The sequence below is a fragment of the Leopardus geoffroyi genome, chromosome A3 (assembly GCF_018350155.1).
Source record: "Leopardus geoffroyi isolate Oge1 chromosome A3, O.geoffroyi_Oge1_pat1.0, whole genome shotgun sequence".
NCBI classification, from domain to species: domain Eukaryota; kingdom Metazoa; phylum Chordata; class Mammalia; order Carnivora; family Felidae; genus Leopardus; species Leopardus geoffroyi.
Window position 1 is genome coordinate 108,780,928 of NC_059336.1, and position 24,717 is coordinate 108,805,644.

General features: G+C 38.5%; 1 protein-coding gene across 7 annotated transcripts in view; it reads right to left on the reverse strand.

Annotated features, from left to right (window-relative positions):
• ARHGEF33 (Rho guanine nucleotide exchange factor 33) overlaps nt 1-22,113 on the reverse strand; it is a 74,514-nt gene extending 52,401 nt beyond the window's left edge. For 6 of the 7 annotated variants that reach the window (XM_045447068.1, XM_045447073.1, XM_045447074.1 and 3 more), the window contains exons 1-2: nt 21,988-22,113; nt 16,492-16,561 (exon numbers count right to left, since the gene is read on the reverse strand). The gene's annotated coding sequence lies outside the window, so the exon portion shown is untranslated. The remainder of the gene's footprint in view (nt 1-16,491; nt 16,562-21,987) is intronic. The other variant, XM_045447070.1, reaches the window with a different exon arrangement.
• Nucleotides 22,114-24,717: the final 2,604 nt, after the last annotated feature.

Sequence of the window (24,717 nt, forward strand, 5' to 3'; positions counted from 1 at the left end):
CAGGCTCTGAGCCATCAGCCCAGAGCCTGACGCGGGGCTCGAACTCACGGAGTGCGAGATCGTGACCTGGCTGAAGTCGGACGCTTAACCGACTGCGCCACCCAGGCGCCCCTGTTTGTTTGTTTTTTTAGTAATCTCTATACCCAATGTGGGACTTAAACCCACGACTCCAAGATCAAGAGTCAAATGCTCTTCCAACTGAAGCAGCCAGGTGCTCCCTTTCTAGGTGATTTTTATCCTTATTTTCAAATATTTATACTGGTTATTTCATTGTCCTATCTTATTGTATTTGTTAGAGCTTCCAGAGTAATGTTTACTAATAATGGTGATAGTGGACATCATTATCCATTTTCTGATTTTAATGTAAATGTCTTTAAAGTCATTTAGAATGATACTTCTTATTTGGTAAATCATCTCTATCATACTTAAGTAATTTCCTTTTAGTTCTATTTTACTAAAATTTCTTATTAGGAATGATACTATATTTTATTAGTCCTCTCAAGAGCTATTGATAGAATTGCTTTTTTCTCCTTTATTATTTTAATGCATTACACTGATTCCCTGATGTTGAATCATCCTTGCATTCCTATAATATTTGCTTGGCTGTAAGTACACCTCTTTTGGTACACTGAACTCTATTTGTTAATATTTAGGCATTTTGTATCTATATTCATAAATGATTTTGATCTGTGGGAGGTTTATTGTTTTTTGTCTTTTATTCTTTTTTGGCATTCAGGTTACGCTAGCTTCTTAAAATGAATTAGAGAGTTTTCAATCTTTTCCTATAATTTAGAAATTTTTCACTTAAGTTGGAATTATCTGGTGTTTAAAAGATAATAGAGTATAGCTATGAAACCGCTTGGACCTGGTGCCTTTTTTAAAAAGGTAGACAGATCTTGCTCAAAGGTAATTGATCTATTCAGTTTTTCTGCTTAATTTTGTAATTTATGTTTTCCTAGGAAACCATGTATTTCCTTACGTTTGTCAACCAATCTGTTGATAGAGCATAAGCATCTTCCATGTGCTATATAAAGAATGGTGGAGAGAGAAATAACATTTATTGAACACCTGCTATGTGCCAATCACTATGCTTCATATTTATTTATACTGTCACATTTAATTGAATCCTCATATTGGTCCTGTTGAACATGTATTATTATCCTCATTTTATAGATGAGAACATTGAGACTTGGAAAAAGGAGGTAATATTATAGCCAGGATCATAGTTAAAAAATGGCAGAGGGAACCAGGATTGTGACTTAGGTCTCTGTGATTTCAGAACTGGTACTTTTATTACTTGCAGCTTTCTCCAAATAGTTACACAACCATTATATTTAGTTACTGAAAGATAGTTGTTTAAGGAAATGTGTTATTGTTTTCTTTTGTTCCCCCAAATTATTGAACATTAGGAGAGTTTTTTGGTTTTCACTATAACAAATGAATATTAAAAGGAATATAGTTTTTTTCTTTCCATATTTAAGACATTGTTTTTCCTTAGGCAAGGTTTCCAGAAGAGAATTACTAGTTCCAACACTATGGTCATATTAATGACTAACATATATCGAAAGGCACATCTTAAAAGGGAGGATAACAACAAGATTACATGGAAAAGTAGTATGACTTTTTCTAGGAAAAGACTTACTACATTCTGAGATTCCCTTTGAGATCTTACTTATAGTCTTTTCCTCATTTTCTGTGGGAATCCCTCACTCTCTGAGCCTGTTCTCTGCTCTCTCCTTCATTGCCCTGGAATCACTTCCTACCTTTGAATAACCATCAAATGCTGCCACATTCCTCTCACCAAGTTCATATGGCTTCTACTCCTCCCCAGTCTTCCTTCTGTCTTTCCATCTCTACAGTGCTAGCCTTTAAAAACACCTGTGTGGGCCTTGGCAGACCCTTGAAAAATGTTTTTAGGAAAAGCCTGTTAGTTACTAAACCTTGCCTGATCATTATATAGAGCAATGGTTTTCAGTCTGCACTCTTCAAAGCCCTTGGGCTTTTTCAAACCTGCCTTGGGAACAGAAACAAAGCCACCAAGCTCGTGGAGTCCCGGGCCCCTCTCTCCATCCCCTTCAACTAGAGTCTCTTTGTCCTTGCCTGAAAACAAACTGCATTTTATGGGGAAGCATTTCCTTTTAAAATTGGTTTCTGCTAGGGGCACCTGGGTGGCTCAGTCGGTTGAGCGTCTGACTTCGGCTCAGGTCATGCATGATCTCACGGTTTGTGGTTCAAGCTCCACGTCGGGCTCTGTGCTGACAGCTCAGAGCCTGGAGCCTGCTTCGGATTGTGTGTCTTCCTCTCTCTCTCTCTGCCCCACCCCCACTCATGCTCTGCCTTTCAAGAATGAATGAACGTAAAAAAATTAAAAATAAAGTAAAATTGGTTTCTGCTGCTTAAAAACAAAGGCTCTAAAATTATTGCAATAGAGAAATAGGAATTAATCTAAGAAGTTATAGCCAGATTTTATGAAATTAATAAAGTTTATAATATTAGTAAAGTTACTATAAGCCTAAAGAATACTGAGTAAAATCTCCTGACCCTCCCCCAGACTGACCTAGAATGTATACCGCACACACACATACACGCATAAGACCACAAAAACTTAGGACTGTCTATTACTTTCCAATTACTGCTGTGACAGAAAAGGAAAGTTTGGCACTTTGGGGAATTGAAATTAATTGAAAGCAGACTTGAGCTAATTTCCATTTCAGTGTCCTTTATTGAATGGGTCTTTAGTGCACATTTCTAATTTAGTAGAATGAGAACTTTTTATGTTGGGAGGAGGGTGATGAGGAAATATTTTCCCCTGAAACTAAAGTAATTCATCAGGACAAATTCTGCAAATGTTTTCAGAGAAGAAAATCTCTAAAATCTTTGTGATGTAGAAGAATGCTTGAAAAAAATTATGGAAGTCGTTGTTTGGTTTTTTTCTATAGCTTAGAAGTGACATAGGTTTTATGAAATGGCATATTTCATGACCTTGTTTGTACATATGTCACAGTTTTCAGGTTCTCCTACATTGTATCACTTGATCATTGCAACAGTGCTGTGCAGGGCACTGTTACCACCCAGGACCAAAAGAAACTGAAGCTCTGAACAATTAAGTATTTACTCAAAGTTACACAAGAAGTAGCTCCAAGTAGGACCACTATTCTATTAGCCTAGATCTTTAAATAAGCCACTTCATGACACAGGATTCCAAAACACTATAATAGAAGGAACCACTTTTACTGTCATTAAAGATGTATTCTTGGGGTGCCTGGGTGGCTCAGTCAGTTAAGTATCTGACTCTTGATTTTGCTTCAGGTAATGATCTCAAGGTTTATGGGATCGAGCCCCTCATCAGGCTCTGCGTCGACGGTGTGGAGCATGCTTGGGGTTCTCTCTCTCTCTCTCTCTCTCTCTCTCTCTCTGTCCCTCCCCTGCTCATGCTCTCTCTCTCTCAAAATTAAATAAACTTTAAAACAAATGTCTTACTTCCTATATGGGCTCTGCGAACTGTTTGAACAAACAGGTTAAATGGATTGGTAAAAGGAGAAAAGTTCCGGCAAGTCTGATGAGACAGAGGGAGATTGAGAGAAAAAGAAAGAATACAAAATAGGACAAAGAAGAGGGCTATAACCACCAATTCAGAGGCTATGAAATATTATTTTAAAAATTCTGTTTTTGGGGCGCCTGGGTGGCTCAGTCAGTTGAGCGTCTGACTCTTGATTCCAACTCAGGTCATGATCCCAGGATTGTGGGATCAAGCCCCACATTAGGCTCCACTCTGAGTATGGAGCCTGCTTAGCATTCTCTCTGTCTCTCTCTGTCTGTCTCCCTCTGTCCCACTTCCCTGCTTGTGTGCTCTGTCTCTAAAATAAAATAAAATAATTTAAAAATTGTAATGTCAACCACAACACCTGTTTAGAGAAGATAATTGAAAGAGGGGTGTCGAATGTCTATGCTTCAAATAAGAAATAATCTAGGATAATATCACAAGAAGTTTCTGTAATAACAGTGACTGTATTATTTAATCTGTATCAGAGAATAGGATATATGTAAAGCACGAAATCCATCCCATGAGATTCTGATACCAAAGCTACTCTAGGATAGCCTAAATAAATAAAATACAAATATTCTAAATAAAATGTCTGAAAGCAAAATTACAATACCATGAGTTCGTTCTAGAGTGTAAAAATGGCTGGATGCTTACAAATCTATTGATACAGTTCATTAATCAACATAATGCAAGGAAGGAAAGAGAGCACAGTGTGACCCTTAGAAGCAAAATGGTAAGGAGATGAAACAAATTTCACAATACCTGGGCACAGATGCAAGTGTTTATAATGAGGATAACTCAATGATAATGTAATTTTTATACCTGCTTCCAAAAATATATACAATCATCATCAAATCATTCTTGAATACATAGCAACTTATGGTGGCAAAGGCAATAAATTAAAGAATTAAAATATAGGGCCACCACATCCCTCAAAATAAGCAGTCTTATTCACAGAACAGATGAACACAAGGGAAGGGAAGCAAAAGTAACATAAAAACAGGGAGGGGGTGGGGCGCCTGGGTGGCGCAGTCGGTTAAGCGTCCGACTTCAGCCAGGTCACGATCTCGCACTCCGTGAGTTCGAGCCCCGCGTCAGGCTCTGGGCTGATGGCTCAGAGCCTGGAGCCTGTTTCCGATTCTGTGTCTCCCTCTCTCTCTGCCCCTACCCCGTTCATGTTCTGTCTCTCTCTGTCCCAAAAATAAATAAATAAAAAAACGTTGAAAAAAAAATTAAAAAAAAAAAAAACAGGGAGGGGGAACCAAACATAAGAGACTCTTAAATATGGAGAACAAAGGGTTACTGGAGGGATTGTGGAAGGGGGGAGGGGCTAAATGGGTAAGGGGTACTAAGGAATCTACTCCTGAAATCACTGTTGCACTATATGCTAATTTGGATATAAATTTTTAAAAATAAAATAAAATTTTAAAAAATTAGCTGAACAAGAAAAAAAATAAGCAGTCTTATTTTGAAAATGGTCTTTGGTCCTCAAGTCAGCCTCTTAATTAACTTTTTCCCAAATATAGGTGTTGCTAGAAAAAGGTCAGCCCTGCCACTGACCAGGTCATAAGGCCATCATCACATCCTTGGTTAACTGCGTGAGCGCTAGTCTCCTCACCAGACTGTGAGCAACCTGGGAGCAGAGTGGTGGTCTTATTCATCTTTGTATCCCCAGCTCCTTGTGCCATTTTGGGCACATCATCAACAAATATGCATGGAAATGAACTGAATTCTCATCCAGTACCACAAGAGAAGCATGCTTTTTCCCACACATGCTTCACATAAGCAAAAAAGAATTACTGTTACATAGAACAAGGTAATTGCCTGGAGGTAATTTTTGTTAGGGGGAAAACCCATCAAGCAAAGTTTTAGTGGCAGGATGTATCCCCTGTGCCCACCATTGGAACCAGGATAGAGCAGGATCTCCTGACGAATGGTCCCACACCAAAAGGAATTATAACTGAAGCTCACCATTGCCAGCAACCTCAGAGCACCCAAAGCCAGTGAGAAGAGGGTAAAGAGTGGGCGATTCCATAGATCAAGAGCACACAGAGGTTCTTTACATCAGAATATGGAACAACAGAGATCCTTCCACTTCCGCTCCATGGGGCATTAAGTTGTCTGTTTACCCTAATATCAGTCAGGATAGTTATTTGGTTGAGCTGCCATGTGTCAACATCAATCAGAAAACAAAGAACACCAGCATGCTATCACGCACACACAACAACCCAGTGGTTAGAGATAACTATTTTAAAATTAAAATTAAAATTTAACTTATCATGTCATTTAAGACATCAAAACGTACCAAGAGTTTCCGACCCTGTTATTTCCAGGGGCTCTTCTGACTCATTTTATTGACTGGCATACATAAATGTGCCAGAACCCAATTTCATGAACCTGAATGCTTTATAGTATGGGTCTGGTTAGGAAAATGCGCCCTCTCTCTTTTCTTATCCCAGTTTGACTCACTTTAATTTCAACCTTTCAAACAGGCTCTCTCCCTGGATTCATCTGAGTTGAAGTTCAGAGCCTCTCTGAGACACTCTGCAAGAGATGGAGAGAACAGTGTGGCCCCAGTGCAAGGCAAATGCGTACTTGAAAGGAAGATGAAGTGACTGTCGCTGTATTCTCACCAGGTTGGTCCTGCCTGGGAAAATGGGAAGGGCAAGAGAGGCTCCTGGGAGAGCTGTGAAGGAAAGAGCCTGAGCCCCAGAGAGAGCTCCCTCCAGCCCTAGGGATGACCCTAATTAGCAGAGGGGTCTATCAACGTGGCCAACTTCAGCTAGTCCTCAGGAAGTATTCCTCCTGCTGAGGCAGAGACAGCAGCGGGCCTCACAAGAGCTGGATCACGTGACTGAGTTAGTAGTACCTTGTGAAATAGATCATCAGTCACCAAAGCCTTTTTAGGTAAGAGGGGAAACCAGGTTACCGCTGCCTCTCCTGGGAGAAGTTTTTTCATAGTTCAGATAAAGTGACACATCCAATTTGGATCTGCCTTTGGCACTTTCAGAACTGCTAGAAAGGAGAATAGAGCAAATCCAATCTTGAGAATGACTGTAATTTCTCATTACCTCCCAGGGAGCTCCAGAAGTTGGAAATCATAGACAAACCCTGCAAATCTATAACTTCAGTTAGAAGAATAGCCCCCAGCTCGTGCACCATTGACAGGAGTCAGTGATGTTCTTGAGTCACTAAAAAACGACAACATTCTCCCTGCACAACTGGTCTATGCATTTATACCTGAGGATCTCAGTCCCTGCCTTTCCCCTGCCTTAAAACCCTCTGCACTCTGCCAACCCAAATCCCACTCAACCTTCAAAGGGCAATTATACCCTTCATAAGCCTGCCTTGACGTCACCTATTCTCCTCAACTGTCACCTATCCTCACAAAGGCAAGGATCATCTTATAACCTGTTATGACTAGAGTCCAACAACATATTAACCTCGATATAAGACGCATTCAATATTTTTGTTCATCAATGAAAAAATGTAAATTCATCATTAGTTTGATTGTTTCTTTAATCATTTCAGCCTGTTTCATACATGGCCTTCCTAGAGCGAAAGCATACTGAACCCAATCACTGAGTACTTTCTTACCATTTCTTACCAATATCTGGAAAGTTTGGCGCAAAGTGGAGAGGTCTAGAAATACTCCATAAAGAGACCAGAACACATTGGGACTGGTTTCGCTAAGAAGCTATATATACTGATTCCTAAATCTCTTGTTGCACTGTTTCGATTTCCTTTTGGGAACAACTTGGGGCAAGAGTAAGTAAATGAAACATAGAAGTTCTCCATCCGCCTGTCTCCAAACAACTACATACTTCTCCCATCCCGGAGAGTTAGATAGCAATCCTATCCTTCAGAACCTTGAAAAATATACTGTATATAGAAACACAGTGAACAATCTCACTTGAAATCTATTCCAGGGCTGCCTAAACATACTATAAGGAAATCATTCCCTGCACAGATTATGCCCATTTCATCCTGTCCTGATGTCATTTGAAAATGATTCCCTTACCTGAAGGCAAATCAGTCTAACAGAGGGGCACACACATGCTGAGCCACATCATTTTCCACCTCCAATGCTGGGGACTTAGTGCCTTTCATAGACCATCCATTTTGCTTTTCAATCATGCAATCTGAACATTTTCACCAAGGCTTCCCATCATGGATCAATGTAAAAATGTTCCCCCCAGATCTTGACCTGCTGATTGGCAGGGTCAAGAAATGGGAAGAACACTGGACTGAGATCCGACCCTGACTGCTCACTCGGCAGGGCCAAGAGGAAGCCATGAGAGTCTGGGCTTCCATTTTCTCAGATCGAGTACAAGGAGGCTCTCAAAGTCTTTGGACCTCTAAAATGCTGAGATTAAAATCCAGCAGGGTAAAAAACAAAAAATAAAAATTTAAAAAATAATAAATAAAATCTAGCAGGGTATCTCCAAATATTACTTAGCAACATGGTGATATAGCAACCGGTGGCCTCCCTTCCCCAGCCCCTCAGTCCCCACAGCCTCCCATAATTGTTTTGTTCAGTCTGAAACACCAAAAAACCAAAATGAAAACAAAACAAAAAACCCACTATAACCCCAACTGGAATTATGTTAAGTAGTTTATAATTTCCCAATCCTTAATTCTTTCAGTATGCAGTTTGGGCTGTTTTTTAGTACTCAGGTCGTTTTGTTTGTTTGGTTTGGTTTTGGGTTTTTTGTTTGTTTGTTTGTTTGTTTGTTTATTTATTTTTTAGTAATCTCTGCACCCATTGTGGGGCTAAAATCCATGACCCCAAGTTCAAGAGTAGCATGCTCTTCCAACTGAGCCCGCCAGGTGCCCCTAGTACTCAGGTCTTTATTTTGAGGGAAAGAAACAAAACTGACTTTTCTTCTGATCTTTTTTTTTCCCCTGCTAAATGAATATCCCTGGTTGTTATATTTCTTTCCAATGAATATTTGCACTTGGCTGCTCCATGGTCACCTCAAACTCAAGCTGTTTTTTTTTTTTTTTAATGTTTTTTATTTATTTTTGAGACAGAGAGAAACAGAGCATGAACGGGGGAGGGTCAGAGAGAGAGGGAGACACAGAATCGGAAGCAGGCTCCAGGCTCTGAGTGGTCAGCACAGAGCCCGACGCGGGGCTCGAATTCACAGACCCTGAGATCATGACCTGAGCCGAAGTTGGACGCTCAACCGACTGAACCACCCAGGCATCCCTCAAGCTGTTTTTATCACACTGGTCATCTTAACCTATCCAGCCTCCTTCTTCAGATTCCTCTAGCTTTGTCATTAGCACTACCATTGACCCAGGCTCAAGACCTCCGAATAAACTTCCTCTCCCCGTCCAGTCTAAAGGAAGTAAAATCCTTCTGAGTCTTTCTTTGTCAGATTTCTTAAATTTCCTCCTTTGCTTTTCATGTTACCGCTTTGTTTCAACCCTGACTCCTCTGTGCCTAAACCTCTGTAGGAGCTTCCTAATTAGTTTATTCAACACTCTAGGCCACTACTAGATTATTTTCCTTTGGTCATTTCTTACTCCTTCTCAAAAACTTGAGTTATAAAATGTAATACATAAATTATTTTTTCAGGGTCCTCCACAATGTCCCTGACCTTCCTCTCCAACCTTGTTTCCAACCTGTAGGGGATAATTCCAGCCTTCTGAGTTAATTCATCACCTACATTCCTGCCTTGTCTCTCCCATTCCTTCTGCCTTGTCTGCCCTCCTCACCCTACCCCAACTGTCAAATCCTTCCTCATTCCCTGAGGTCTAACTCAGGCCCATGACCTCTGGAACTTCCTCCTTCAATCCAATAGTAAATTAGCCCTCCTATCTTGGAATCCTCTGAACTCAATTGGAACCAAAACCATGACTTTCTACTGTTATTTATCTTACATAAATAATCTCATTGTCTAAATAGATTATAAACTTCTTGAGAAAAGAGATTATTTCTTCCACCTCTTGGGATCCTTGGTGCCCATTCTATGTTCTTACATAGAGTAGAATCTCAATAAAATCTTGTTCAATAAGATGACAAAACTGCCAAACACCGTCAATGATAACTATTTAGCACGTAATCTAATGTGTTAATTAGGTGTAATCAACTATTAGTAATCAATTGGCTAAGTGCTCTCTTACCTAAAAATCTGATAATCAGTAGTCACGGATGTAGAGGCTAAGGGAGGAAGAGCTTGGCCACAGGAAATCCAGGCTGGGATAGTGGAACAGAGGGATTTAAGGCTCTATCTCAGCCCTAGAGGGCATTTTCAGAGTTACAGCGTCAAAAGTAGATGATCTGTAGTGGCTTAGCCCTTGTCAGATATAAATTTAATTAAAATAAGATTAGAATTAGATTATATATATATTATTATATATATTATATATTTATATGTTATATATTTATATATTCTATATTTATGTATTATCTCTATATATAGAATATATAATTATATATTCTATATTATATATAATCTTATATATTATTATTATATACATAACATACACGCACACACACACTAGACTAGAATGTTTTGGATTTAGAGGTAAAGTGAATCCTTTTCATCCTTAACCCACTTTGGAATGCACCTTAGCAACGTCACTACCTGGGGTTTGCCCACTTCTTTTCTTTAAACATCCACAGGACCTGCCTTCAGCCTGCAGTGTCTGCTATTCATCTGCTTGGGGACCCACACTTCCAGCCTCCTCCAAAGCAAATCGCCTTATAGGCAGTAAAGGAGCCAGCAGATGCAAGATGAATCTGGGGCGGGGGGGGGGGGGGGGGGGGGGGGGGAGGGGAGGCCCACCCTTTGAAAGCAGTATTTCCAATCTAGTCCTTGATTCTTTACCTCCTTCCCACACATTCTTTAGGTGGGGTCCTTCCTCTAGGCTGTGGTTTGTGGAGCTGAAGAGAAAACTACTGAAGATCTGGATGCAAAATTCACATGCAAAACAAATCCCTGCTTGGTAAATTCCTGTAAATTCAATTATCAAAGCTTTTTGACTTTATTGTTAATAGCCGTAATTCCCAGGGGGGGAAAATGAGATAAATAGGTAGATGCAGTACATTTGAAAAATCATTCAAATGCTGAAATAGAACATTTAGACTCACAGAAGCGAGAGAAGCTCATTGGTGAAAATCTTAGGACACGAAAGATGTGAGAAGGGAAAGCTAGATTGAAACCCAAACTCTTACACACCTCCACCAGGGCCTATTTCGTTCCTCTCTCTTGGCAACTTCAAGGTCTTCTCAAATTTACAATATCCCATAATCATATAGCAAGGATAAAAAGGCTCCAAGGCTTTTGGTCACCTTATTAGAAAGGCCTTCCCTGACCACATGTTAAGAGCAGGACCCAGCCTCCACTGCCCATCTCTCTTCCATTGCCTCATTTTTCTCGATGCATTTCCCAGCAAATGACAGCGCTATCTATTTATCGTTCGTTGACCATCTTGACCCACCACCTCCAGTTCATTAGGGCATGGGCAGTTTTATTCACTCTCCATTCTCTGAAGTCTGACACAAGATCCAGCATAGAATAGGTTCAAGTAAATAGGTATTAAATAAATGAATGAACCAATATCATAGTTTGGAGACACCAAGCCAAACCAAACCAGAATTACTTGCAGCACAAACTAAAGATGAAGCATATAGTGGTAAAGAAAATCAGAACTGAAGAATTACGTTGACATCAGCCAGCCAAACCCTGTTGCTTCAGGAATGAAGAAAATGAGGTCAAGCGGTTAAGTGACTTGACTAAATCCTAAGCTCTTGTTTGGACAGAAATAATAAAATGAGTCATTCAGAGGCCCTGGTTACCACCACAGGAGCCAGAATCTGGAGCTTGCCTCTGCAGGCAGCCTCCGTCCAGCTGTGGCATGGGGGAGCCCCCAGCAACCAGCAGGGCCTGAACACCCAGTTACAGCTGGATGAAGGACCGGCATGCACCAGTCTATCAGAGGCAGTAACAGAGCTCTGGAAATGGGAGAGGGAGAAAACTATGTTTGTCAGGACTTCTCTCAAGGAAAGTATCCTGTGTGATTGAAAGGAATGCTTGATCAACATTATGAGGGTGTGTGGGTACTGGCACGCGGGTGTGTTTGGGGATGGGGGTGATGGGCTGTCCTACGTGCGGTCTTTTTTTTTTTTAATCTTTTTTATTTTTTTAATCTTTATTTATTTTTGAGAGAGCGAGAGAGAGCTTGAGCGGGGGAGGAGCAGAGAGAGGGAGACACAGAATTTGAAGCAGGCTCCAGGCTCTGAGCTGTCAGCACAGAGCCCAACTGGAGTTGAAGGAGAGGGGGGCTCGAACCCACAAACCATGAGATCATGACCTGAGCTGAAGTCCCACGCCTTAACTAACTTAGCCACCCAGGCGTCCCATAATTCTTTTTTTTTTTTTTTTTTAAGTAGTTTCCACAACCAACCTGGGGCTTGAACTCACGACCCTGAATTTAAGAGTCACATGTTCTACTGACTGAGTCAAGTGCCCCCTAGATGCAGTCTTAAGTAGCAACAAATGGTCACCAAAAAGCCTTCTAAGAAAGGTGAGTCCAGTTTCCTAGTAAAATGTTTTGCTGAGAGCTGTAGAGTGAGGCTGCAGCTGAGCTGCTATTGATTCTGGATGGGAGGCCAAGTATTGCCCTTCAGGGGCCTCATTTTTTGCTCTTCCTCCATGAAGGAATCAGCTTGTCCTTTATTCAAATGTTGAAAATTGATAGTAAATCCATTTGAATGAGTATCAGATTTTTAGCCTGCCTCAGGTGTCTTGATCCTTAATTTTATATCTTAGGAGCCCCTTCTCACTAACTCTAGCTCATTGGCTCTGCAAATCACAATCTCGTCATATCCTTTCCAGCACTCTGGTCTGGAACCTTGGAGAGACTGCATGGGTGGGGCTCCCCATGTGTCCCTGTGCCAACCAGACACTAGCTGATATAATGTTACTACTTGTAGCAGCTATCAACTGAATCAGTTGAACTTACTTGATTTGTTTCTCTATTTCATAGTATTTAAAATGAAACATTATAGTAGTTAGTATATGTGGTATAGATGTGTAGATGGTCACAGTTCGTGCATTTCATCAAACACTTGGCTCTGTACCTTTGTTTATCCCGTTCTTTATGCTTCAAGTATCTTTCCTTGCCTGAAGAAGTATTTCTCATCCTTCGAGGCTCAATTCAAGCACCTTTCTCTATGAAGCCTGCCCTGATCTTCCAAGTCATCTTTAGTCAACCCCTCTTCTACTACATTCTCACGCTATACTGTTAGTATCTCTCCCTGCTAGGCATTGTAGGCTACAGTCTCTCTGTCTGATTCCCGTGGGATACTGTCAGCCCCACTAGGGCAGGGACCATTTCTTATTCATATCCATTGTACCCAGTGGGTACAGTGAATTCTTACCAAACTAGAGAGCTGGACTTTAAGCCTCAGGATAAATATAGATCATCTCCTTATTTGGCAATTTTACTTAACAATAAGCAACTTAAAATATACATTCTTAAATGCTGAGATATTTTATAGAGGGGCATGCAAAAATTAGCTTGGCTTTTAAAGGTGAATACATTTTTATTATTTGTTCACATTCCTCTGATGTGAAGTTTGAGAATGTTTTGTGATGAATGCTCAACACAAGTTTGAGTTGAATTTAATTCAATTCCAGAGGATGTTGATGGTTAATGATTATTTTTCCCTAAAGCAAACAACAATAGGGAGAGATTGGTAAAAGGGTACAAACTATCAGCTATAAGATGAATAAAGTCTGAGGGTCTAATGTATAACATAGTGACTATAATTAATAATAGTGTATTGTATAGTTGAAATTTTCCTTTTTTTTTTTTTAAAGTTTATTTATTTAAGTAATCTCTATAACCAACATGGGACTTGAACCCACAACCCTGAGATCAAGAGTCAGGTGCTCTTCCTACTAAGTCAGCCAGGTGCCCCTATAATTGAAATTTTCTGAGAGAAGAACTTAATGTTCTCACACACACACAAAAAAAAAACCAAAAAACAAAACAAAACAAAACAAAAAACGGTAAATATGTGAGGTGATGGTTGTGTTAATTAACTCAATGGGGGAAATCCTTTCATTGTATATACATATAACAAATCAGCTGGTTAAATACATTACAATTTTATTTGTCAGTTATTCCTCACTAAAGCTGAGGGAAAAAGAAAACAGTACAGAACTTTATTTATTCATAGTAATAGCAAGGAGATACATTTTTGTTTTAAATTAATAAGCTAGAAAAGGCAAGCTGGAAAAGTCAATGCTATTTTACCTAAAATTATAAATTCTGTATTAACATAAATTCACTGTCTAAACATATGGACCAGGAAATCTTTTGGAGCAACTACCCTTTGGCAAAGACCAAATGCTTCTTTGTATTAAAAAATATATATATACATATGATCCATCATACACACAAAAGTGCCTATTCAATATATATGTAAGTTTAGTCTTCAAAGCTCCTACAGCATCTAATAAGTAAAATTTTAATTAATAATAAATATTTATCAAGTAAATGTCCTTGAGACGTTATAGTATTTCCTCAATTATGAAGCCACTGCCAAGCAGTAGGAGGCGAGACTACAGATGGATTTTTACCTGGGTATATTAGGTTAGGTAGAGTCAAAAAGAAATAAACTAGCTATGGAATTATTTGTAAGCCTTGCTCTAGTTGTATTACTTTGAAACCTAAATTACAAAAATAATTATAAAAGAAATACATATACTCAGTGTAGAAATACTGAAACCAACTGATTTTATCCTCCTCTCTTTGCTACTCTTTGCAGGTGGAAGAGTTGCTAGGAAAGTGAACAATCCACCAGGAGTTACTAGAGTCCATGCAGAAGGCAGGGGGTGTGCAGACCAGGAGTGAGTGATATACCCTGAGTGACTGACACTAGTCTGGTTCTACATGGGACTCCCTGCATTGAGGGCACAAACTGCTGCCCAAATTTTGAGTTTTATCTTACACACGCCATCTCTGAGCTTCGTTCTCCCAATCTCCTTTGCGAAACCAAAGACTTTGCAATGAATTCCATCTGATTTTTAGCAACGTATCTTTTTAATAGCATATGGTTTCATCACTGATCCTCCAACAAGTCTGAATCAAGTGGTCTTATCTATTTTTTCTACCTTATTCTATCATCTAACTTATTATTCTATCATCTAACTTATTATTCCCATGTTCATTTGTTCAATCATACATTAATTATAGGCTTCTTACCTACCTATGAAAATCTTAATCAGAATCCTTCAGTGACTCCTAAAGTTCAGACGTCCTCATGCAGTGGACCTCTACCTTCATCTGGCCTCTATGTCAGTCACTGTCAGGGCTCCTATCACAGAGACAGTCTTGTGGTTCCCTGTCTTTTCTAGCCTCTCTAGCCTCTGGGCTTTATAAAGTTGTTCCTCGGTGGACATCCTTCCCTTACTCTGGGTTAGCTCCTTGTGTCTGTCAAAGTCAGTGCAAGTACCACTCTTCCCTGTCTTTCTTGACATGCCTTGCTAAAGGTAAGCCCTTGCTTTTTTTGTGCTGCCTTAGGGTTTTGTCCACAGAAATACTTTGTTCACATGGTATTTATGTGAAAGTATTCACTTAAAAATCTTACTTCTACAAAAGGCAAGGGTCCATATACTCTCAGGGTGTCCATGAATCCCCTGAATTATAGGCAGAATTTTATGGGGGTTCATTTTCTTCTGGGAGAAGATTCAGAGCTCACATCAGACTCTCAACAAAGTCCATATTTACCCTCTCACAACCAAACTAAGAACACTGCACTAGACTAAGAGTCCCTAGGGATCAGAAAGTCAGTTCTATACTTCTTTGAATCTCTACAATTAGATGGCTAATGTTAGATGAATGAACATTTCCGTTATTTTTTTTAATGTTTATTTATTTATTTTGGGGGGGGGGGTAGGGGAGGGACAGAGAGACGGAGAGAGAGAATCCCAAGTAGGCTCCGTGCCATCAGTGCACAGCCCAGTGTGGGGCTTCAACTCACAAACCACGAGATCATGACCTGAGCTGAAATCAAGAGTCGGTTGTGTAACCAACTGAGCCACCCAGGCACCTCAACATTTCAGTTACTATTTAGAGGTAGACGTTTATATTAGTAGATGTATAGTAAATTCAACCTCCTCCATTCATCGATGTTTTTAAGCAGACAGGAAGTGTGATACAGTAAAAAGTACATTAGTCAGAAGGAAAAATATAGAAACATTTATGCCAAATTAGTAGCAGTGGTTATGCTTGGAAAGGGGAAGGGGCTAGGGGTGAGATGGGCTTTCATACTTATGTTCTTCTGTCTTGATCAAGTTTGTTTTATAATGTGTGCTTTTTAGTTTTGAAACTTAAAAATGATGTTTTAAACCATAGGACTTTCTCCTTAAGTTCATGAGACATCTAACTTCAAATTGCACATCTGCTACGTATTTAGTGTTGTGCCCCTGGGAATGTTACTTACCCTTTATAAGCCTACACATCCTCAATTGTAACATGAGGTTAATACTTACCTATCCCACATAGTTATCACGTTACAAAGCCTAGTATGAAGTAGGGACTCAGTAAATATTAGTTTAATGCAAATTTTGTTGTCCTTTAGGTGTTTTGATTTTTTTTTTGCCCTGCCCAAAGACATCCACAATAGAACTCAATGAAAATATAGTTCACTATTGTCTCAATACTGTAAGCATTCATACATTTGGTAAAAGTCTGATGTAACATGGCTGGTTTATAAGGTGGCTGTTAGCTCTGATTGCTAACTAATAAGGAATCCCATGATATATTTGCTTGTTTTTAAACAAAGAGGAGTTACAAGATTCTTAAGAAATTTATAAATGTTTACATTTACATTTATAAATAAAGTACAAGGACACTGGTTTAAGCTAAGCTCTCCGTTCATCTGTGTGGTTACTAGAAACAGGTTCTTTGAAATATTCACTCACCTCGTGGCCTGTCTCCACCAGTAGACATCACACCATGTTTTGTGAAGTCTTTCTGATTTTTCTAGAGGTTCTACAAGAAATAAAATGCCATTGATAATGATAGGTACCTTGTAATTTATACCACCCTTTGTTTTAATAATTTTATAACTAAAGGTTTTTATTGTATATTCAATAGATTGCTGTTAAAAAACTCTAATCATTTAATAACATATCAAGTAAAAAGTAAAAGTCCTTGTTTCTTTGAGTCTTTCCATTTTTAAGTCGCTTGGTGTGGAGTAGGCACTCAACTATTATTATTAACTCAACTATTATTGACAAATACAAATGAGCTCAACTATTATTGACTAATAAAAATAAATTTGTATGTATTTCAAATCAGCTGAAGTACTCCAACATTCAGAGCAGTTCATCTGACCCTAAAATAATGAAAGCCACAAATGTAGAGCTTTTCCTAAGCATCCCACATTAAATGAAATCACCTACTTCAAGTGACAAGTGGAATAGGTTTGTAATAGGTTTTTCTGCTGGGGCTAATTGAGGTGATCCATGGTTAAAATTAAGTGGAAACCCATTTGGAAAATACCCTATGAGTATATGGGTTTTTTTTTTTTTTTTGAGTAATACAGCAGGTTTCAACCCAGCTATATGTTCTATTTATTTTTCATTATCTGAAACTCCTTGGGAAGTTTGGCCAAGTGACAGAATCTTTCTGGGCGTTGGTTTCTTGATCTGTATAATTGGCATAATAACAATAACAATGCAGATGTGAGGATGAAAGGAGATGAAGGTTGGGGGCCAGAGGCTGGAATGTGGGCCCTTGGGGGACCAAAGGCTTACTTGGCCACCTTTGTCTTTTTTTTTTTTTTTTTTGTCACCGTCATCATTTTGTCAAGGTTCGCTCCTATATCCAAAGAGACTCTATGTTTATTTCCAGCTTGGTCTGCTCTTTTTTTTTCCTTTTAACTTTACAGAAAATTTTCTTAAAATGTTCCTTTTTGGGGTAGGCTGGGTGGCTCAGTCGATTAAGTGTCCAACTTCGGCTCAGGTCATGATCTCGTGGTTCGTGGGTTGGAGCCCCGCAATCGAGCTCTGTGCTGACAGCTCAGAGCCTGGATCCTGCTTCGGATTCTGTGTCTACCTCTCTCTCTGCCCCTCCTCTCTCTCTCTGTCTCTCTTTCTCAAAAATAAACATTACAAAAATTTTTCAAAAATGTTCCTTTTTGGGCATAATGCTGTTCTTTGTCCTGAAGGAATATAAGGGACAATGTAAGGCCTGATACTTGCTCTGTCAGATGCTGCTCATTGCCACCCAGTGTTCCTTTTTCTTTAGTAACCCAGTTAAAAAACTACATTCCCCCTTCTCCTTCACTGCTAGGTATAACCACAAGAATAGATTCTACCCCTGAAGTAGTAGAAATAATGACAGTGATCTCTGAGAAGTCTCCTCAAAAGAGAGAACACACCTTTTTCTTCCTACTTTTCCTTCCTGCTGTCCAAATGCAAATGAGCCAGGGAAGTCTGAGCAACCTTCTGGACCAAGAGGGAGGCACTACAGACAGCAGAAGAACAGGATCGAAGGAACCAGGACCCTTCCCACAAGGACCTGCTCTAACAGCTTTGGTTTGCCTACCTCTGGGTTTGTTTTTTGTTTTGTTTTGTTTTTTAAGTAGGCTGCATGCCCGATGTACAGCTTGAACTCACAACCCTGTCATCAAGAGTCACTGACTCTTAGCTGTCATCATCAAGACAGCATGGTATGGCAAAAAAACAGACACATAGACCAATGGAATAGAATAGAAACCCCAGAACTAGATCCACAAACGTATGGCCAACTAATCTTTGACAAAGCAGGAAAGAGTCACTGACTCTTGACTCCTGACTGAGCCAGCCAGGCACCCCTGAGCTTTTTTTTTTTAACGTAAAAGATAAACTTCTAGCTTGTTTAAGCCACTATTCTTTTACTTTTCCATCATATACAGATGAACCCAAACTTATTGAGATGCTGGCCCTCTAGGAAATAGTCTTGAACCAAGAAGCTTTTTTAATTCTTGAAAGTTTTCTCTCCTTTGAGCCTGTGCGTCCCTTCTACTTAACAATGAATTCTCCACTCTTCAGAAGCCTCTAAAGTGTCACTCCAGTCCTTGTTTTTACCTTCCTCCCTTGCAACACCCACATTTTGAATTTTATACACTCATTTGAGCTCTTCAGATAGGAACTTGAAAAATGGGGCCATTCTATTGGGTAAGAAAGAAGGAAGTTTGGCTAAAATTAAGTTTTTAGCTTTTTGTGGATTAAAGGGAAAATAGTTCATTTCAATTGAGCAAGCATTTTATTAAGCACATATCATGTAAAAAGCCCTGTGCCAGGCAGTAGGAGAAATAGAAAGGTGACATTACTCCTCCTCCAAGGAGACACATGAGTAACTACAGCATGTGATGGGCAGTAAGAAATGCAAGAAGAAAAATATAAGGTGCCTAAAACTTTCAGAGGAAAAAGGATGAGTTCCAGTTGTGGGGATTATGGAAAATTTCATGAAGAAGATAGGATTTGAAATGCGGTTTGAACAATATGTAGAAATGGTTAAAAGAGGAGCAGCAAAGGAACAGAGGTAGAAAGTCACAAGGCATAGGTGCATCTGGAGATTCTAGGGAGTGTGAAGGGTAGAGGAGGAGGAAACACTAGACTGGTAGACTGAGGACAGATACAGGGCCATGAATATCTTTTTGGGAGCCTGCTCTGCAGTAGAGAGAATGAGGAGTCATTGAAAGATTTTAAACAAGAGAGTAGGCCCATCATGTGACCTCAGTAAGAAGATGCCTCCTAAAAAAGGCATGACAGAGGAAATAACAGCTGCAAAGAGGCCGGTGAGTAGAGAGTAGGAGGTAAAGATGCCCTGAATTAGAGAAGCAACCATTAGAAAGGACAGGAAGACACAGAAGCAACATTTCAGAGATTACTGCATGAGCTAAATGTGTACATTGCCTAGGAAAAAGATTTGGATTGTAATTCTCAGAGTCAGATGTGAAGAATATACCCATTAAGAAATTTTTAAAATTACACTTATTTGAATTAAACTAAAAGGAGGCTGAATATGCTGTAATAATGAACTTTCTGGTTCTACGATTTTATCAGAACCTTAACTTCTATTATCCTTAGATGTCAATGGGGGAGTGCATGAATAACTGGTAGATGGGGAAAGAGTATTGAAAAGTATCTTAGCAAAGAAATACAATCATCCCTTCCTTCCCATTGTTCATTCTCTGCCCAGGTATTATGGTGAATAGCAGGTGTCAGGCTACCTTACACAGTAAAGCTTTTCCACTTCTCCCCAGTTATCCCTTTACCACCCTTACGTGCCATCTCTACCCACCCCGTCCACCCACACATTCCATTAGGAATCCAGTGAAAATTTAAGAGAAAGAGGAAGCTTTCTAGAGAACATAAGAATTTGCTAACATTTGCCTCTTCCTTGCTCGCTTAAAACCATGCCAGCATAGCCTGAGGAAACATGGAAAGAGCTGGCACAGACCCATATAAGCGCATTGTATTCTCAAATAGCTTTGAGATAACTAACCTCCACCCCACGAAATCCTAAAGCACTACTTCCTCATTCCCAGGGGATAAATTCTAGAGATATCCTCCGATGAACAAATTTGAGCATCTACTCGGTTGCCAATTTCTCTTTTTATTTTTCTGATTATTTTAGGAAGACTTAAAAGGGTGTTAATATCTACTACCTCTCCTTTCTCAATAAGGGGAGGAACAGATAACAAAATAATCAGAAGAGTGTCCTCTGTAATATTTAGCAATTCATGGTTTAGTTCATTTTATTTGGGGCACTGAGAAGAAAGCACCTTACAGATAAAATAATGAGGATTTTTTTTCTTCCCTGGTTCCCAAGGTGATTTCTGGCACTCTTGAAAGCACAAATGATTAATCCATTAATCAAGTCATTAGGGACAAGCAGCAGTAATGTGACTATCAAACTATGGATATTGGACAAACTATATTCCCATGTGAAGTGTGTGTGTGTGTGTGTGTGTGTGTGTGTGTGTGTGTCAGGAGGTGGTCAGTTGGAGAATGAGTACCTTCAACATTGTCCCTGAGAAAAGATTAGCAGGAATTATTGATTCTTATATTTTATAAGAATCCAGAAACTGAGAAAAGTATTGGGAAACTCATGCTCCGGTCCTTAAATTCAGAATCAAAGATTCTTAACCTGGGGTCCATAGATTAAAATTCAGACCATCTGTAAATCTCCTAATACTGTTTGCAAAATTTTGTGTGATTTTACAATTTTTTTTTCAGAGAGGAAGGAAGAAAGGAAGACTTTTTTGTGTGCCCATTGCTTGGAGTTTACTAGTTTACTGCTATATTGATATTCACTCTTGTATACAGAGAAGAGAGAAGGAAGGAAGGGGAATAAAGAAAAACAAGGAGTCTCATCAGTTCTGTCCCAAATCAAATCAACCAAACGTATGTGAAATTTGTACAAAGTATTTACCTGTTAACTTTTATGTGATACTTGTATTAAAAGTTAACAATAGTATAATCATTTTCCTTTCAAAAGCCTCTGAAGTTTCAGACTGGTTTAGATTGCATTTTCAGAGTCCATGGTATTAACAAAAATGTAGATATTAATTAAATTCATAGAAACTGTTTAGAATAAACGTGTCAAAAAATTTCTCTAGTATAAATTTCTGATCATTTCTGTTAAATCCTTCAGAAGTACCTTCAATGAAATAGCTATACCATTTGCAGCAATGTAATTTTGTATTGAAAGGAGCTATTTAAAAAGACGAAAGGGTAATAAAAAGATGTATTTCTATATTTTCAGAATACTAGTTTTAGCATATAAAAACACATATAATTCCACTACTAATTATAATGGAATGCTATTCTCATTTAAGTAAAGAATAGAAAGCTTTCAAGTGAAACCCAGTTCTTCTCATCATGCTCCCAAAACCCCACAAAGAGTTAGAATTAAGTTTCTAATGTCCCTGTGTAATTAATCAGCACACATTATTCTGTATATAGAGAAGTGAACTCTGATAGAATCTTTGGTCTCTTTTATGTGTTACAAAAGGCATTTCTAATCTTTTTTATTCTTTATTCTTAGTCCCAAAGAGGCATATACATGTTGGATTTATCTGCCTTGTAAATCAAGAATCCTGTCATTTTTTCTTTAAGATTGTTATCAAAATTTAATTCCACTTCAGATTAATATGTAAACGTGCAACTCTTTAGTTCCCGAACGTTTCATTAGTTGATAACTTGCAAAGGCAAATAATGATATAATTTAAACATTAAGCAAGAAAATATATGAATATTTTACAAATTGTTAGAACTTTTAAATAGTTATTTCTTTAAATAGCTAGCTTAAATAAATGTTGGCATGGTTTGAATCTAAATTAGTAAGGATTTATGGGATTTCTTCTTTTATGAAAATATTTCCCCTCTCAATGCCTTTCAAAGCACATAATAGCACACACTTACCCCATGTTGCTTGCTGTGGTTATATCATCCTCAGATCAAGGCTTATCTGGATTCTAAATTAATTTAAAGGTTATATAAAAAAAAAAAAAAAAAAAAAAAAAAGGAGAGGTTTGACTTCCCCGGAAACGAGACTGTCATATGCTAACTAGGCTTTTAAATGAGGAAAACTAGTGTCTCTCCTAATTATATAAGCTCCAGGTCAAATTCTAGCATCAACTAATCAACTGAACTGCATTTAGTTTCAAGGAGTAAAAGAAAGATAATCGTTTAAAAGGAATGACTTTGTTATCTTAGAAAACTGGAAACTTCAGCATTAAAAAGTTATATCAAAAGGTTAAAGATTTTAAGACCAAAGTATATATCTTGTTGCCTTACATACTTTTAAAGAAAAATATTATGAAAATTTTAGTTTGCAGTAAAACAGATATTTTCCTATATTTTCCAGAAGTTTTGAAATAACATTATATGTCCTGTTCCCTGAAAACAGCCTCTCACTTTATCTTAATTTGTATGAATTACAATACAATAATATTTAATTCTAAAACATACCAATTGATGCTAAGCAACAAATCCAAAAGTGTCTAATTTTAATTTTTTTTAATGTTTATTTTTGAGAGAGAGAGACAGAGACAGAGTATGAGCAGGCAAGGGGTAGAGAGAGGGAGACACAGAAGTGGAAGCAGGCTCCAGGCTCTGAGCTGTCAGCACAGAGCCCAACGTGGGGCTTGAACTCATGAACTGTGAGATCATGACCTGAGCCCAAGTTGGACACTTAACAGACACGAGCTACCCAGGCACTCCCAAAAGTGTCTAATTTCAAAAATGTATCTTTGAACAGTTAAAAATAGGGTCTTTTGAAATTAAATACATGATTTATGATTATGAAAAACTAACACAAATACCACTTTTATTTATATATATTTTTTGAGAGAGAGAGAGATTGAGTGCGCAAGCAGGGGAGGGGCTAAGACAGTGAGAGAGAGAGAGAGAGAGAGAGAGAGAGAAACTTAAGCAGGCTCCACACTCAGCACTCAGCATGGAACCTGACATGGGGTTCGTTCTCACAACTGTGAGATCATGACCTGAGCCAAGATCAAGAGTTGGACGCTTAACTGACTGAGCCACCCAGGCACCCCTTTGTTTATAGATTTTAAAAAACATTTTAACCCAGATTTATAGTAGTACAACAGAAATTTTTTTTAATTTAGCAATTATATATTGAGAAGTACAAATTTCAATAAGATTTTGAATGAAGAAATATGATATGGAAGCTATTGTTTACACCATTTGTCAGTTTTGGAAAATAGTTTCAGCAAACCCTCAGGTCTTTATTGTAGTTTTATTGTAGTTTATTGTAGTTTTAATATGTAGTTTTCATATACTGCTCTGATAATTTTTAAATTATATTATCTACAAGGTAAAGAAGCTTCCTTGGCATAGAATATGTGAGGACACATAGATCTACTTTTGACGAAATTGAAATATAATTCACATACCACACATAAAATTTGCCCTTTTAATGTGAACAATCCAGTGTTTTTTAGTATTCCCAAGGTTGTGTGATCATCACCACTATTTCCAGAAATTTCCATCACCCCACAAAGAAACCCATGCGTTCCAATTCCTCCCTCCCACAGCAACCACTAATCTACTTCCTATCTCTCTGGATTTGCCTATTCTGGACATTTCACATAAAGGCTAATCTGTGGCCTTTTGCAACTGGCTTCTTTCACTTAGTATAATGTTTTCTTTTTTTTTTTTTTTTTTTTAAATTTTTTTTTTTTCAACGTTTATTTATTTTTGGGACAGAGAGAGACAGAGCATGAACGGGGGAGGGGCAGAGAGAGGGAGACACAGAATCGGAAACAGGCTCCAGGCTCTGAGCCGTCAGCCCAGAGCCTGACGCGGGGCTCGAACTCACGGACCGCGAGATCGTGACCTGGCTGAAGTCGGACGCTTAACCGACTGCGCCACCCAGGCGCCCCTTAGTATAATGTTTTCAAGGTTCATCTGTCTTGTAGCATGGTCAGTACTTCATTCCTTTTTATGACTGAAAACATTCCTTTCTATGGATATCCCATACTTCGTTTATCCGTTCATCAGTTGATGGACAGTTAGGTTGTTTCCAATATTGAGCTGTTACGAGCAATGCTGCTATGAACATTCCCATACAGGCCAATTCTTTTGGGGAATGTCCCCAAGGTAGGAATTGCTGGATCATATGAGAACTACATGTCTAACTTTTTAAGAAACTGTTTTCCATAGCAACTGTACCATTTTACATTCCTGCCAGAACTGTTGGCAGTTTCCAATTTCTCCCTATCATTGCCAACCTTTGTTGTGTCTTTTTTAATATAGCCTACTGATTGTAAAGTTCTGTCTTATTGTAGTTTTAATTCACATTTTCCTAGAGAGTAATGATGTTGAGCATCTTTTCATTTGCTTATTAGATATTTGCATATCTTCTTTGAAGACAAGTCTATTCAACCCATTTTTTAATTGGGTTTGTGTTTTTATTTACATACATTTACGTATGAGTTCTTTACATACTCTTGTGTTTTTATTTACATACATTTACGTATGAGTTCTTTACATACTCTGGAATCTAAACCTGTATCAGATATATGATGGGTAAATACTTTCTCCCATTCTGTGGATTGTCTTTTCATTTTCTTGATAGTTTCCTTTAACACACGGATATGCTTTTTTTTTATGTTTATTTTTAGAGAG